Source organism: Apteryx mantelli, chromosome Z (assembly GCF_036417845.1).
Source record: "Apteryx mantelli isolate bAptMan1 chromosome Z, bAptMan1.hap1, whole genome shotgun sequence".
NCBI lineage: Eukaryota > Metazoa > Chordata > Aves > Apterygiformes > Apterygidae > Apteryx > Apteryx mantelli.
In genome coordinates this window covers 3,430,563-3,446,387 of record NC_090020.1, presented here as the reverse complement: position 1 = coordinate 3,446,387, position 15,825 = coordinate 3,430,563, and the positions used below count along the sequence as shown (strand labels likewise).

The window sequence follows — 15,825 nt, the reverse complement described above, 5'->3', positions numbered from 1 at the left end:
TTCTTTCACTTGGCCTCAAGGCTACTGTAATTTATGGGCTTACCTACATGTTCAAATAATATCAGAAATACTTCTCTTTTTGTTTCCCTTTTGGACATAGCAGAACTAGAAAACAGACAGAGAAGGGCAACTAATATAATTAACTGAGTGGAGCAGCTGTTTATGAGGAGATACTAAAAAACTTGTGACTCTTATTTGTAGAGAAGAAAGCTGAGAGGGGATAAGACTGAGGTCTAGAAAATGATAAAGGTGGTGGATATGCAGAACTTGATTGCCAAAACCCACAATAAAAGAACCATAGGGAACTTGATGAAACAGACTTAGAACAGATAAAATAATCTACCTTTTTACACAGTGTACTGTGAATATCTGCATCTAATTACTACCAGGGATTGAGGAGGCAGACAGTATCAGCAACCTCAAAAAGAAATGAAATTAGACAAATTCACACAAACGGATAATTAAGGGACAGGATAAGGTCCAGTGATTGTGGCTTGTGACACATTTGGGTATTTTTGGAGAATAGGAAACTATCTTTTGAAGGCTTCTTACCATAAACTTCTAAAATTGTAGTGCAGATTTACTGGACTTATTTTCATTCATTTTATTAGAGCAAAATATTTTGCTTTTGTACACTATTTTGCCTTTTCTCCACTTCACAGAGAATGCTGGGTCCTTATGTTATTTATTGACTTTCATTTCAAAGTTTCTTTGGCTTTTTTCTTTGTCTTTTTTTTTCCTTCTTTATCTCATCCCAGAATGGATTTTTAATAACTTTTAATGGAAAAATAGCAATTCCAACTAATTTCCAATAAAGAGTATCTTTGTTTATAATCATAAAATGATGAAGAATATAAGAAGCAGTGAGGATATCAAGAAGAACTTATCTTTACTATGTCATGTGGAGTTCAGTAATGCAGGTGTAGTTTTGTCAGTTATCAGAAAAGAAAAGGAAGTGTGCTTTGCAGTGCTGACCTCAGTCTTGCTCACTGAAGTCTTCTATCCTGCCTCTTTTCTGTCCTGTTACCTTGCCTGTTGCAACATTTATTACTAAAGCTGCTCTAGGGGGTGGAAGTGTCCCAGACTTTGAGCCTGAGATTCTTAATCAGCATTCCTGATTTCCATGCATACAACCAACCCCTATCACTCCCAGGTTGAAAGACTTTTACCATAAATTCAGCATTAATTCACTGAGGCTCTGTAGCATAACAATATCAGTACGTGAAAGGATGTCTGAACCAGGCACCATATTTTATATTGGAAAGATACTAGTTTCCTTGACAGGACTGAAAGGGAAGGTAGTCATTGCTTCCGTTATCTTTGTTTTACCTGCTACAAATGTAAAATTTCAAGCAAACTTGGGTGAAACAAGGACTTCTGTCTTTGCAATGCAATTATGACTAGAGTTTCATTCTGACAGCAGAGTTTGGGACTGAGTATTTGAAGAAGAGATTCTTCTGCTACTCATTTTAAAAATGGACCTGATGCTTCATCCTCTAGCATTTATGCAGTCCTTTTTACCCAGATAAAAGCAGGTATAAAATGCAATCTGTTCAGTCTTGTCCTTTTACATCTGCTTTGTACTGATATAAATCATTCATGAGTTGCTGAGTAGTGAAGAACTGGGTCTGAAATATCTATGTTTTATGAACTACAGTAAGTTTCTGTGAATCAAAACTGGGCTGGAAGAAAAAAAAATACTGTGTCTGAACACTGGAGAAAAATAGTGGAAACTGAATAGTTATTTGTTAAAATCTGTAATACAATCTTTGTCAATGGTGATCTGAAATTTCACCCTCATACATTCTCAGTTTGCTGAATCTCCTTGCTTCAATCCCTTCTGTACAGGGTCAACATTAGCTACCACCTCCCTTAGCCACCCTGTGAACCAAACAGGTTAGAACCACTTGTGTGTGCTGCTGAAAAGCTTTTCCCTCTGCTGTTTCAAATAACACAAGACAAATGCAGAAGACATGGTGCAAGTTATTGCCAGACAACTCACATATTTCTTGTTTGGCTGACCACAGTCAGTTCTACTGCTCATGTGTGCAAACGTTAATTTTGAAGAGTGGGAGACAAAGTAGGGAAGAGGAAAGCAAAGGGTAGGATCTCAGTCTTCCTTCTCTTTCTCTTTCATGAAAGTTGCTGGGCTTCATAGCTCATAAAATATTTGTTACATTGTTTGAAAAATAAAACAACATGTATATGTCTGCTCACAGCCTTTAGAAGAGAGAGAAATTCCTCCTGGATATGATTTATATTCATTGTATAAGCTTTGGTGTGACTGGCAAGTCAGTGAGAATAAAGATGTGGAGGAAAAATGGTTTGAAAGAGATGTTCTGTGTTGCAGTTCACAGCTCTTATCATACTTCAGAAATCTGGTTTATTTTCATACTTCACTAAAAAACTCTCTGGTGAGATGGATGTTAATCTCTACAGACTATTATTCGCCTGGAAAAAATATATATTTCTGGAAGATATTTTTTAATGAGCTAAAAGGAGCATCGCATTCTTATCTCTGCCTTGTATTAAAATGAAGGCAGCCAACTTCTTAGGACTATTTTACTGCATATGTTAAAGAGAAAGAAGCAATCAAAAATAAGGAGTGCTTGTAGAAATATTCTTATAGGTTATTACTTCATAATTCCAAAATTTTCCTCCTGGCTCTCTTCTTGACCTTCTTGCAGACTTGCAGGAACTCCAAATCTTTCACAATTTCTTTAGTAATACTGTTTCCCTGATGCTCAGTTAACCTTCCTTCCAGGCACTTTGAAAGCCAGTCATTTCTACAGATGAGGTTCAAGATTTTGTAAATTTTGCCTTTGTTGATTCACAGAATGGCTGACATTGGAAGGGACCTCTGGAGATCATCTAAGTCCAACCCCCCTGCTCACGCAGGGTCACCTAGAGCATGTTAAACAGGATCACGTCCAGGCGGCTTTTGAATATCTCCAAGGAAGGAGACTCCACAACTGCTCTGGGTAACCTGTTCCAGTGCTCTGTCACCCTCACAGGGAAGAAGCTTTTCCTCATGTTCAGATGGAACTTCCTGTGTTTCAGTTTGTGCCTGTTGCCTCTCATTCTATCACTAGGCACAAATGAAAAGAGTCTGGCTCCATCCTCTTGACACCCTCCCTTAAGATATTTGTATACATTGATGAGATCTTATCAATGCTCATGGGTTAGGGCCCTAGAAGGAAGGGGGGTCCAAGAGAGCTAGTTAATATTGAAGCATCACTTCCTCCAAGCTCAAGAGCAGTGCATCCCCATGAGTAAGAAGTCAAGCAAAGGGGGCAGGAGACCTGCATGGATGAGCAAGGAGCTCCTGGCAAAACTCAAAGAGAAGAAGGAAGTGCAGGATGCCCTCTGTCCCTTCATCCAGGTCATGGATGAAGAAGTTGAGCAAGACTGGAGCCAGTACTGACCACTGGGGACACCGCTAGCTACAGGCCTCCAGCTAGGCTCTGTGCCACTGATCAGAACCCTCTGAGCTCTGCCATTCAGCCAGTTCAATCCACCTCACTGTCCACTCAACTATCCCACACTTCCTGAGCTTATCTGTGAAGATGTTATGGGAGGTAGTGTCAAAAGCCTTGCTGAAGTCAAGGTAGACAACGTTGACTGCTCTCCCCTCATCTACCCAGCTAGTCATCCCATCATAGAAGGCTATCAGGTTCGTTAAGCATGATTTCCCCTTGGTGAATCCATGCTGACTACTCCTGATCACCTTCTTTTCTTCCACATGCGTAGAGGTGGCCTCCAGGATGAGCTGCTCCATCACCTTTCCAGGGATGGAGGTGAGGCTGAGGGGCCTATAGTTCTCTGGGTCCTCCTTCTTGCCCTTTTTGAAGACTGGAGTGACATTAGCCTTCTTCCAGTCCTCAGGCACCTCTCCTGTTCTCCAAGTCCTTTCCAAGATGATTGAGAGTGGCCTAGGAACGACATCTGCCAGCTCCCTCAGCATTCATGGGTGCCTCCTGTTGGGGCCCATTGATTTGTGGATGTCAAGTTTTCCTAAATGATCTCTAACTTGATTCTCCTCCAAGAAAGGAAAGTCTTCCTTTCTCCAAACTTTCTCTCATGTCTCCAGGGTCTGGAATTCCTGAGGGCTGGCCTGAGCAGGAAAGACTGAAGCAAAGAAGGCATTCAGTAACTTTGCCTTCTCTGTATCCTTCCTCACCAGGGCCCCTGTCCCATTCAGTAGCAGGCCCACATTCTCCCTAGTCTTCCTTTTGTTCCTGGTGTATTTGGAGAAGTCCTTCTTGTTGTCCTTGACATCCCTTGCCAGATTCAACTCCAAAAGGGCATTCGTCTTTCTGTTCACATCCCTGCATACTTGGACAATGTTTCTATAATGCTCCCAAGTGACCTGTCCCTGCTTCCATCTTCTGTGCACTTCCTTCTTCTCTTTGAGTTTTGCCAGGAGCTCCTTGCTCATCCATGCAGGTCTCCTGCCCCCTTTGCTTGACTTCTTACTCATGGGGATGCACTGCTCTTGAGCCTGGAGGAAGTGATGCTTCAATATTAACTAGCTCTCTTGGACCCCCCTTCCTTCTAGGGCTGTAACCCATGGGATTCCTCCAAGTAGCTCCCTGAAGAGGCCAAAGGTTGCTCTCCTGAAGTCCAGGCTTACGATCCTACTTATCACCCTGCTTCCTCCTCACAGGATCCTGAACTCCACCATCTCATGGTCACTGCAGCCAAGGCTGTCCCCGACCTTCACATCTCCAGCCAGCCCTTCCTTGTTTGTCAGTACAAGGTGCAGCAGCACACCTCTCCTTGTTGGCTCCTCCACCACCTGTGTCAAGAAGTTATCATCAATGCTCTGCAGGAACCTCCAAGACTGTTTGTGCCTAGCTGTGTTGTCTTTCCAGCAGATATCAGGGTGGTTGAAGTTCTCCCATGAGAACCAGGGCCTGGGATCGTGAGGCTACTTCCAGTTGTCTGTAGAAGGCCTCATCTATTTCTTCTTCCTGATCAGGTGGCCTGTAGCAAACACCCACAACAGTGTCCCCCATACTAGCCTGCCCTTTAATTCTTACCCGTAAGCTCTCGACTTGCTCTTCATCCACCCCTAGGCACAGCTCAATACATTCCAGTTGCTCTCGCACATAAAGAGCAACTCCACCACCTCGCTTTCCTGGCCCGTCTTTCCTAAAAAGCACGTAGCCATCCATGACAGCACTCCAGTCATGCGAGCTATCCCACCATGTCTCTGTAATGGCAATGAGATCATGGCCCTGCGACCGCACACAGATTTCTAGTTCTTCCTGTTTATTCCCCATGCTACATGCATTGGTGTACAGGCATTTCAGAGAGGTGATGGAGCATGCAGGTTTCCCAGGAGGGATACAAAGGATCCTCCATAGCCACATCCCATGAGCACTTCCCTGGCTGCATTCACCTGCTGGAGGCATCCCGACTTGAGCTGTCTTTTGCCAACTCACCTGTCTCTATAACTCTCCCCTTCCCCCATCTTTCCAAGTTTAAAGCCCTCTTTACCAGGTTGGACAACCTGTTGGCAAAGACACGCGTGCCCCGCCTCGTGAGGTGGATCCCACCTCTCCCCATCAGTTGTTGATCTTCAAACAGGGTCCCATGGTTGTAGAAACCAAAACCCTGTTGCCAACACCAGCGGCACAGCCAGTCATTAACTTGGAAAGTCTGTCTCCTCTTCCTCTCATCCATCCCCCTCACTGGCAGGATTGAGGAGAAGATGACCTGGGCTCCCAGACCCTTGACCACCATCCCCGGAGCTCTGAAATCCTGCTTGATGGTCTCCAGATGCGCACAATTAGTCAGAGATATAACTCAGCAAAGTTTCGAGAAGTTCGCAGAAGTTCAGCATGCTGTTAATCACCTACCGAGGATCTGCTGTGGGTAAGGAATCTCTCTCAACCTCGAGGAGTAACCTTGAGAGGCATCCCTGCTCAAGAGGAGGTTCTGCAGTGCAGCCCACTGCCACGCAGGAGAGCTCAATGGGCTCTGGGCTGCCCCCTATTTCTGGGGGGGAGATGATTGACTCATAGTCATATTTGCATACTAGATGGGCCTCAGTTGGCACATGCTCAACTAGCCCCTACATACGTGCTGTTTACAGGGAGGTCAGGTTGAGGGGGAGAGAGCACATCAGTGTGGGGAGAAAGAAACACACCATCACAGTCAGTCACTTGCTTTAATGACATATGACTATAAGCTGATATAGGTCTGGTTATTGTAAATGACGTGGTTAAGGAATATGCTTTCTGGTGGTCCTTTTTTTGGGGGGGCGTGGGGGCTGCTTATTCTTCAGTAGAAATTTGAATTACAGAAAAGCTTGCTTTGGAAATTCTGTGCCTATGCATAACTCAGTAATAATAGTTAGCAAATAATAATTCTTAGTCTAAAAATGGTGTCAGAGGGAAGGAAGAAGAAACGATAGTGATAAGAATGATAAGAAAATCAAAATCCATAGAACTTTGGGGCGTTGAAAATAACTCAAGAAAATAATTAATTGCCTACTTTAAAAATGCTTCTGCTGTGAACACACAGCAGAAACATTTCTGAAATAGACAATTAGTTTTTTATAGCTTTTTCATATAATCTGCTGGCATTTGTATTATCATGATACCTAGGCCACGATCCAGGCCTCTGTTATGCTAGGCGCTGTCTAAGCAGAGAACAGGCAGACTTACTCTTCCCCATTTTAAAATGTTTAAAATGTAAGTTTAAGATGAGACAACAGTTGGAAATAGCCGTGCTGGAGGAATACAAGATAGTGAGACAATATTGCTCAATACACCAGGCAGTGATCTTAGCAGTAGCTACTCGATGCTAGTGTTTTGTACAAGCAGTACAACAAAGGAGATTTTTAAGGAGATTTTGAAAGTGTTTATAAGCAGCTCTAAAGTCATAAAAGAAAACAGAAACAGATGTATATCTTTTATATAGATTAAAATCCGTAAGTGTGGAGATGACAATTACATTGCATTAATGTAGTGCCATGGCAATGCAACAGGCAATCCAAGTTCAGATGTTCTCCAGCAAGGATTAACCATAGGGGGCCTTGGCATAATAATTTTTTAAGCTTTCAAAGCTTTAGAGAATATCGAAGGTTATGGAGGAGGTTAATCTCAGCTGACCTGTTCCATGGAAAGCTCTGTCAGCTGCAGAACATCCAAAAGCCTCTGCAAGCTATTTTGCCTAAGACAGGCTAATATTATATTCTTGATTCTGGAATTTTAAGAAAGAGGCATCTCCACAAGTCAATTTTCTTCTGCATAAGCAAAACATGGGAGAAATGTTCACTGGAGAATTTTCAGCCAAAGGGGCAATCTCTAGTTCTAAAAAATAATTGTAGTGACAGGAAGTGATGAGAAACCTCAACTATTTGCATAAAAGAAAAAATACAGGAGAAAGCACCTGGGTGTGCTTTGGGGTTAGGGGAGTGGAGGAAGGGAGGAAGGCAGGGCAGGGCAGGGAAGGGAAGGCAGAAAGAATTGTTGAGGTCACAATAGCTGAAAATATCACCGTTACTGTATATTCTATCATCTTTAACAAAAAGGAGAAGCATAGATATAGGTGCTTTCTCTCTCTCTCTCGCACTCTCTCTCTCTCTCTCTCTCTCTCTCTCTCTAAAGATATGTTAATTTTATACAGAGGGAAAAAGAAGGATTTTTCTTTTTCTCATCGAAATGCTATATTTTGGGGAAAATGTAGATTTTTTTTTTTTCATATTGCTTTGTCTGGTTTGCAGCTGTGTCTGAGAGAGACAGCCTTCTGGAAATTCAATTTCTTAAGCCAAAAAAAATATCACCACAGACAGTGAGATTTCTTGAGCCTTTTCCACAGGAGTTAAAGAATAGATGTGGGAGTAAAAACAGGCTCCCATTCCTATAGTGCAACTCTAAAGCCATCAAGCTCAACACGATAAGACATCTGTGTCAGTTAATGTCAAAATTCATATGTTTCCACTAATATTTACTCCATAAAGAAATTTAATAATGAGCTTATTCAATATCAGTGCAATTTTTTCACCTGGAAAAGCATCAAGAAGTTTACTAAAACTTCTCCTGAACTTCAACACTAAATTTTGGGGTTGATGACAGTAGTACTGTTATTACAGAAAAATCAAAACTAAATTTCAGTTGATACTGGAAAACAATTAAGCTACACTTTTGAGGGTTTTTTTTTCTTAATTACTGTAGGCTAAAGTGAGAATATTTCTATCATACCCATTAAACTCTTTAAAAGTAATTAAAAATATTGTAAAGAGCAGAGAGGGAAAAACATTCTTTTTATTAAAGACAGATATTTATTCTGCCTATTTGAAGCTCAATTTAAATATGCTTCTTTCTTTGAATAAAAAATAAAAAGTCAATTTAATGTTAATGATCAGGGAAGAATTTTTTCTGACTGCAAGGATTATAGTTCATCCTTTCTTTATGAGGAAGAGTAAGTAAAAATAATTATTCATGCACCCTTGCCATCTCATTAGGCATTTAATGTAAAAGTCTCTCCAATAAAAAATTCTAACTATGTTTTTTTTTTTTTCTTTTTACAAGGGTGGACTGAAGAAAGTTTATTATTTGCATTAGACTTTAGAATGTGATTATTCAATCAACCTACTTCAGTCCAGGAACTTTCTTATGGTCCAGTAATTTAGTGATGCTTCTTGGTTTGTGTCATGGTTGTTTAAAGAAAAAAAAGGTTAAAAAAAAATCAGCAACAAGGGATTGTTAGTCCCTTTCAGGTGCCCTTTATTCTCTGGCTTGTGCCACTCTTGCAGGAAATTTCACATGCTGGGGAGGGCAGAATTCTAAAAAACAGAAGCATGACAGAGGAGTCAGTGCAAACTAGTGTTTCTTCTTGAACAAATGTTAAGCTGGTCAAGGGTAAATTAGTCATTTTTCCTCTTTATATCTTCAAGCACCTTATTACAACTAACAAAAGAATGCTTTAGCAATTCTGCACTCTAGAAGAGCTACCCAGGAAACTCTTTTCTCTTCACTGTACTTAACAGAGAGTCTGGAAAGGGACTGCAGCAGTATTAGGAAAAGTCTGACCTACCAAGTTGCAAACCCTTAATGATCAGTAAATACAAGCCTTCCTTTAAAAACGTGAGCTTTACTTTATATAGTTGGGATATATGGTTCAGCCACTATCCTAATTGCTTAAGACTTGGTTCTTCAAAGGTCCTTTAGATGGCTAATTCCTGTCAAAATCAAAGAGAGTTCGGTGCCTAAATAATCTTATAGATCTGTTTCAAAGAGGCTATGAAATGTAGAATCACGAATCATAGTCTTACCTCAATAGGCTATTGTATATTAATAACAAAACTTGAAATATGCATTTATAGCTGGCATTTATGGTCACTGAATGCTGTAGATTTATTCCTAGAGAAGCTGACAACAGAGGGTATCAGAAATTTCTAGGGTGCCTCCTTATGGCTAGAACAGGAGATTTAAGAGGCAACCCTTGCATGCTTTTATGCCTTCAGATAAAGCTAAACCCTTCTACCAAGATAAGGAAGCAAATGGAGGTTACCAATTGCTTTTACTGGTTTCCTAATAGCTGGGATGGAGATGGGGTGAGGAAGTGGGGTAAATGAACTCTTGTGGTCACTCGCTACATGCATACTGTACATTCCAGAGCTCTTTTAATAGAATTTAATTCTGCTTGCACTAAAAACTACCTGAATGACTTTGGTGGTGTAGAATCAAATGCTGAGGAATATACAAGCTCTCATGTAACTCATAAACACATTAAAAAAAAAAAAAAAGATGCTGAGGCTGGAAAGAGTTCGGCTATGATGTTTTGCAGTGCTAGACTTCTAAATTAACTTTTTAGACAAAGCCTGAGTGTTAATGATTGACACTTTAAAGTACACAACATCAAGTATTTTGTGTTAGCTGAATTAGCGTTTAGTTCCAGATTCTGTGATTAAGTACATGCCCAAATTTAGGTTTGTGGATTTGGGCTTATTCAAGGACCTGCTTGGCGGTATCCCATGGGAAACTGCCCTGGAGAGCAAACCTTTGTGATGTTCAAGGGCAGCTTCCTCAGAACAAAAGAACAGTCCGTCTCAATGTGCAGAAAGTCAAGCAAGAGTGGCAGAAGGCTAGCATGGAAAAATGCAGAGCTCCTGACTGAGGTCAAATATGGAAAAGGCAGTACACAGTAGCTGGAATTGGGGACAGGCTATCCAGAAGGAACATTTTTGCTCGAGCATGACTTATGCATATTGGGGTAGAGTTAGGAAAGGAAAAGCTCAGCTGACATTGAAACGAGCGAGGGCAAGAGCAGGGGCTTCCTTATAAAAAGAAGGGTAAGTAAAACCAGGACCCTTTGCTCCATGGGGCAAGAGAACTAGTGACCAATACCTTTTTTGCAATGCCTTTTTGCCTCAGTTTTCACTGGTAAGGTCCGCCTTAGGCCACCCAGGTCTGTGAGCCTCCTAGCAGAGTCTGTGGGAGCGAGGCAGTAGCCAAAGGAGAGAGGGACCAAGTTAGGGACCCTTCAGCCACTGACACACACACAAGTCCATGGGACCAAACAGGATGGATCCAAGAGTGCTCAAGGATGTCTGTGCCTGTCCCATGCTGGGGAGCCCAAATCTGCACTCCACACTTCAGGTGCAGTTTCAGCAGTGCTGAGCAGCAGGGCACGGTCCCTTCCCTGGACCAGCTGGCTGCCCCTGTGCTAATGCAGCCCAGGCTGCAGGGCACCTTCTTCACCACTGCTGCCCAATCAGCTGGTTGCAGCCTGTCCTGCTGCAGGGGAGGAGGGCATCCCAGTGACTGGACTTTATGCTGGCCATTTGTGAACTCCAAGAGGCTCCCATCAGCCCATTTCTCGAGTCTCTCCAGGTCCCTCTGAATAGCAGCCTTGCCCTCTGGCACACTGACCCCCTCATTCTGGTGTCATCTGATCAGCTTGCTCTACTGATCACCACCCTTCACCAGCTCTCCACCCACGTTTTATTCCCCTATCCAAATCAGATCTCAACAATTTAGTGACAAGGAGACTATGTGATATCATGTCAAAGGCCTTGCTAAGGTCTGGATACACAACACCCAGTGCTGTCCCCTCAACCAAAGTGCCAGACACCTCACTGTAGAAGGCAGGCAGGATGGTCAGGCAGGATTTGCCCTTGGTGAACCCATGGTGGCTACTCCCAGTCAACTCCTTGTCCATCCTGTGGCTGGAAGTGGCTTCCATGGGAATTTTCTCCATCACCTTCCCAGGGACTGAGATGAGGCTGACTAGCCTGTAGTCACAGATCCTTCTCTTGCCCTTCTCAAAGATGATTGTGATGTTTGCTTTCTTAACATTTTTGCTTCATTTCTAACCATAAACTAAACAGGAACCTGAACGAAATAAAAAGTTAGAATTTTTGAAAGAGAATTAAGTGTACTTTCTTCACAATAAGAGGCTTGAGCCTCATGTAGTCAGCTTGAGCTTTGCAAGCTTCTTGTAGAGCCTGGCTTGATCTTTTTATTTATTTTACTAGTCTTGTCCCTGATACACCCTCACTTAATTTTGGCATATATTTAAAAATGAGAGAAATTCTGTTGTTTTGAAATTTAGCATTTGTTTCAGTGCCTTGAATGATCAGGACCACTGTTTTCTAAATAGCCTCCATCAGTTCATCCTTTTACATTCTGAATCAGAATTTGATTTCCTACTGTAAATATCTTTCTAGAGCACTTGGTAGCATAATAGCAGCACTACAACTACAACAGAGACTATCATGGTTTTCTGTTCAAGCCTTGATGTTTAGGAGACAGAGATTTCAATCAATGCTGACCTAAATCTATTTCTATCATAATATTGAAAGGTTTTCAAATTTCATCACTAAATTTGGAGCTGATCTTTATCAAAATGGTTCTTACTAACCTTCCTGAAGCTCTGTAAAGAAATACCATGCTCTACTGATGAATTCTTAAGAATCACTTTGGTTGAAAAAAGAAAAGCTATTCTGATTTCTTGTTTTTTTAATCCTCCTCTGTTTCCTTTGTTATTGGTATAAGAAAAAAAAAGGGGGGGGGGGAAGTAAACTATAGCATGTGGATTTTATCCATTATTAAGTGAAATAGTGATTATTTAGTAAATATCTTCCTGTCCATTCATGCGAATGTATATGCCAAAATGTTGTTTGCCATCTACCATGAGAAAACTGTATGTATAGAATGAAATAAACCACAGACTTACTACTGCCAAGATATTTTGATCTTTGTGCTGTTGTTGATATGACACTGGGTTTTGTTGAGAGCTAAGGGATTTAAACAAAATAAATTACTGATTTGCTTGTATGCTTCATGATGACTTCTTGTAGTCACAGCTGAAGTGTTTTCTGTGTAAATGAATCAAGACCGACAAAAGCAGCAAAACTGCAGGCATCTCTATTCTGTTTAGTCAACATGTCTTAGCCACAATGTTATCAAACCGCTCATAAGAATGACAAGAGATTCTCATCAAGACTATGTCTAAAGCAGCAGCTGGGAGTTTTTGTTTAATCTGCATTGCAGAACGGTGTTAGCTAATAGAAGTCTAACCTTCTTTGTATCTTGTACCAAATATATTTAAAAAAATTATAATTTATTAATATTGGTATCAGCCTTAGTCATTCTTCATGTGTTTCACTCACAACAATTTTGCAGGCAATTTGGTAGCTTTAACCTAACCTAGCGTGAGCACATAATGGAAAAATTCATACTCAGAGCTACTCAGATGGTAGGCTGTCATCCAGATTGAAATAATGTGTATCTCACTGAACATTCACCAATCTCCTGGATGTCCTCTCACCTCTGGTTTTGCAGGGTTCCTATATTTCTTGGCACCTTTCAAAATTTTCAGAAGGTAGCAGCAGGATGCTGCTGCTGATGATGATGCTTCGTTCTGAAGGTATCATGAAATGTTTGGGCTTCATCACAGAACAAAAGTTGCTATAATGTTTCTTCCCAGGGATCCTAATGAAATTGTCTGTTTGACTCTAAATAGTAATAATCTGGTATCATCATAGTTCTTCTACCCCATAACCTTTTATTATTAAAAAAATACTGTACCTTACCTGCTCCACATTTTACAGCTTGTTATATTGATATTATAGTACTGCCTGTTACTTTATCAGTATCATGCTATGCCAGACAAGGAAGCTGTTGTTTAAAGGTATTCCTCCAAGCATGGTTTGGAGCCACTATTAGAATATCAGAGAGTAGAGCCAGATTAAAACTGCTTTCATTTCATCTGTGCAAAACTCAAAAAAAAAAAAAAAACAGAATAGATTTTGTGAAACCTCAGAGGTGAGTAGCTATTGACATTCTTTCAAAAGTGCATCAAGGAACATGATTGTAGGAATCAAATGAAGGACTTTAACAAAGTGATGGGATAGGTGTGCAAGTGACTATTCCTTCTGTGATCACCTGTGTCAATAGTGAAAAAAAAATCTGTTTTTTATTTTCACCCTCAGGTTAGATTCAATTAATGCTCTGAGGATTTTAAATGCAGGTCAACAGCTTGTTTGCTGTGCAGTAATTATATTTCTCTTGTGTGTACCAGGTTGTTAGTTGTCGTTTGTCTTAAACAGCTGGACAAGGTTTTTCTTGCTATAGTATTACTAGCTACTGTACTAGCTATCTAGTAGCTATGTGCAGAGTAGGATAACTGAGGAAATATTCTTGTAACAGCAGTGAACATAGTGCTTTGGTTGACTGATCTGTCTATGAAGCAATATATGAAAACAGTACAGATCTCTTGAATCTTTTAAAATTAAGCCATTTGCATACTTCATGGGAACAGCACTTATTTAAAAATCATTCACTCCCTGGAACAGTATGAGTGATTCATCTACAAGTTAGCAATTTTGTACCTGTTTTTGTTTTTTAGACAGAAGATCAATAAATGTGAATAACTTGAAAAACTAACAACCCTGGTGGAGAAAGTCTAAGAATTGTCTTTACACTGAGAGAATCTCAGGAGTAGTTGGTATCTATCTTCATTACTGATGTCAGTGAGCAGTAAAAAGGGTAGACATGCTTCAGAAATGTTGGTGCTTTATTTAACCATTCCCACTTGCAATGTTAAGGCTCTAAACTTAGGTTGGTCATTTAAGTCTTGCAAGCTAAAAATGTCCCAAATTGGTTCTTTGATACTGGTAAACAGCTAGAACACATTTTGATGACCAATACCTTTCTTCAGTACCAGGCAACATACAGAATAGAACATGATAAGAATCCATGAAAATAAATTGGTAACACATCTCTCTGCTTGTAAAATTGACCTTTCTAACAGCACAGAATTCCAGGAAACTATCCATTTGTGGCTTGGTGCATAAATTAACTTAGCTCTTGTATTTTCATTTTTTGTGGGGGATTCAACAATTTTTTTCTTTGGAATTACTGTTCCTGTTTTCAGTGGGAAGTGCTAAATGTTTAGCATTTTCGAAAATTTGGTCTATAAAGGAGGATCAGAACTCAAGTGCTATGCTAGTGTAGAGTATTTTTTACAACTACCTTTGTAATAAGCTGTACAGTGCAATCAGTGGATAATCTATTTATAAATTGTTTATTCATCTTACATCAGTATCTGACATTTTCTCTCCTGTTATAATACTCCTAAATGTGTTTTAGATACATGCCCCTTCATATAAAATAAAAGCAACAGAACTATGGTAGAATGGCAGAACCCATTCTGTCCTGCACTGTAATAAACATTACATATTTTTTATATGTTGTAAACTCGTAGTTGTTAGGTGGACTGAGGAATACATTGGGGAAAACAACAAAGAAATTGTTGTTCTAAAACAAAACTTTAATAAACCACCTAAATAAAATTAAATGCATCAATTCTATTTCAGTTTCACTGTCAAATATCCTAATTCAGCAAAACTCCTAACAAGAGGCTGAGACTGCTTGTTTAGTTATGTGGCTTGGAAAACCCAAGATCTTCATATGTGTTTGTTGATTATTCCTTCTTTTTAGCATGTTCTATCAGTGTGCTACCAGGTGTAGTTTATAAGTGAAAGGTGAAATCCTTGATTCACTGAAGTCAGTGGGAATTTTGCCACTGGCTTCAGTGACCAAGTATGTGACTGGTTTCACCAAAAGAGCACAACTGTCAAAGTCTGAATAATGAGATTTTACTATGAGTTTTGCAGAGTATATGTACATCCCAGTATGTGTAAGGATTGTAAAAATGGGGCTTAAATAGTCATCATAAACCTAAAAATGGTAGGCTACCTAACAGGAATGCATGGGATCAAAACGATATTGTTGCTGAAACTGTTGTGAAGAGTGGCATTGATAAATTGGATATATAATCCAGAAAACATCAGGTAGGAACAGAGAACTAATATTGTGCCTGTATATAGCATAAATGAGACTATTATTGATGTTTATGGTTCAGAAAGGTTGACAAAAAATTGGAAAAATGCTACATGAAAAAATGGTAGAGGTAAGAGTTTATCCTATTTTTCACCTCCAGAAGTTGCATTAAGAAGTAAATTTACTTATGTCTGCTCTAGTACAGTGATTTATAAGAGAGAGCTTTTAACAGCAAAAATGGTGGAAAGTGAGGTCAGACACATTTACAATTGAAACTACTTTTAACATTAGTGATAGTTAACAGTAATTAACAACAGATAATGTAATAATTAACCAGGGAATAATGGTGGTCATTCTATTACAAAATCCAGGAACTGAAGACACACTTAACATTAGAATGGAGTCAACTGTTTATCAGCTCTTGCTAAAGTTAATTATATAAATTTTTCTGCAGTTGTGCATATCATGGATATCAGAAAGGAATGTTAATAACTGTCTTTACTACAGATAGTAAAGAGTCCAT

General features: G+C 40.0%; 1 long non-coding RNA gene across 1 annotated transcript in view; it reads left to right on the top strand.

The window, feature by feature from the left end:
• LOC106495017 (uncharacterized) overlaps nt 1–15,825 on the top strand; it is a 49,004-nt gene that overhangs the window by 31,781 nt on the left and 1,398 nt on the right. The window lies entirely within an intron of this gene.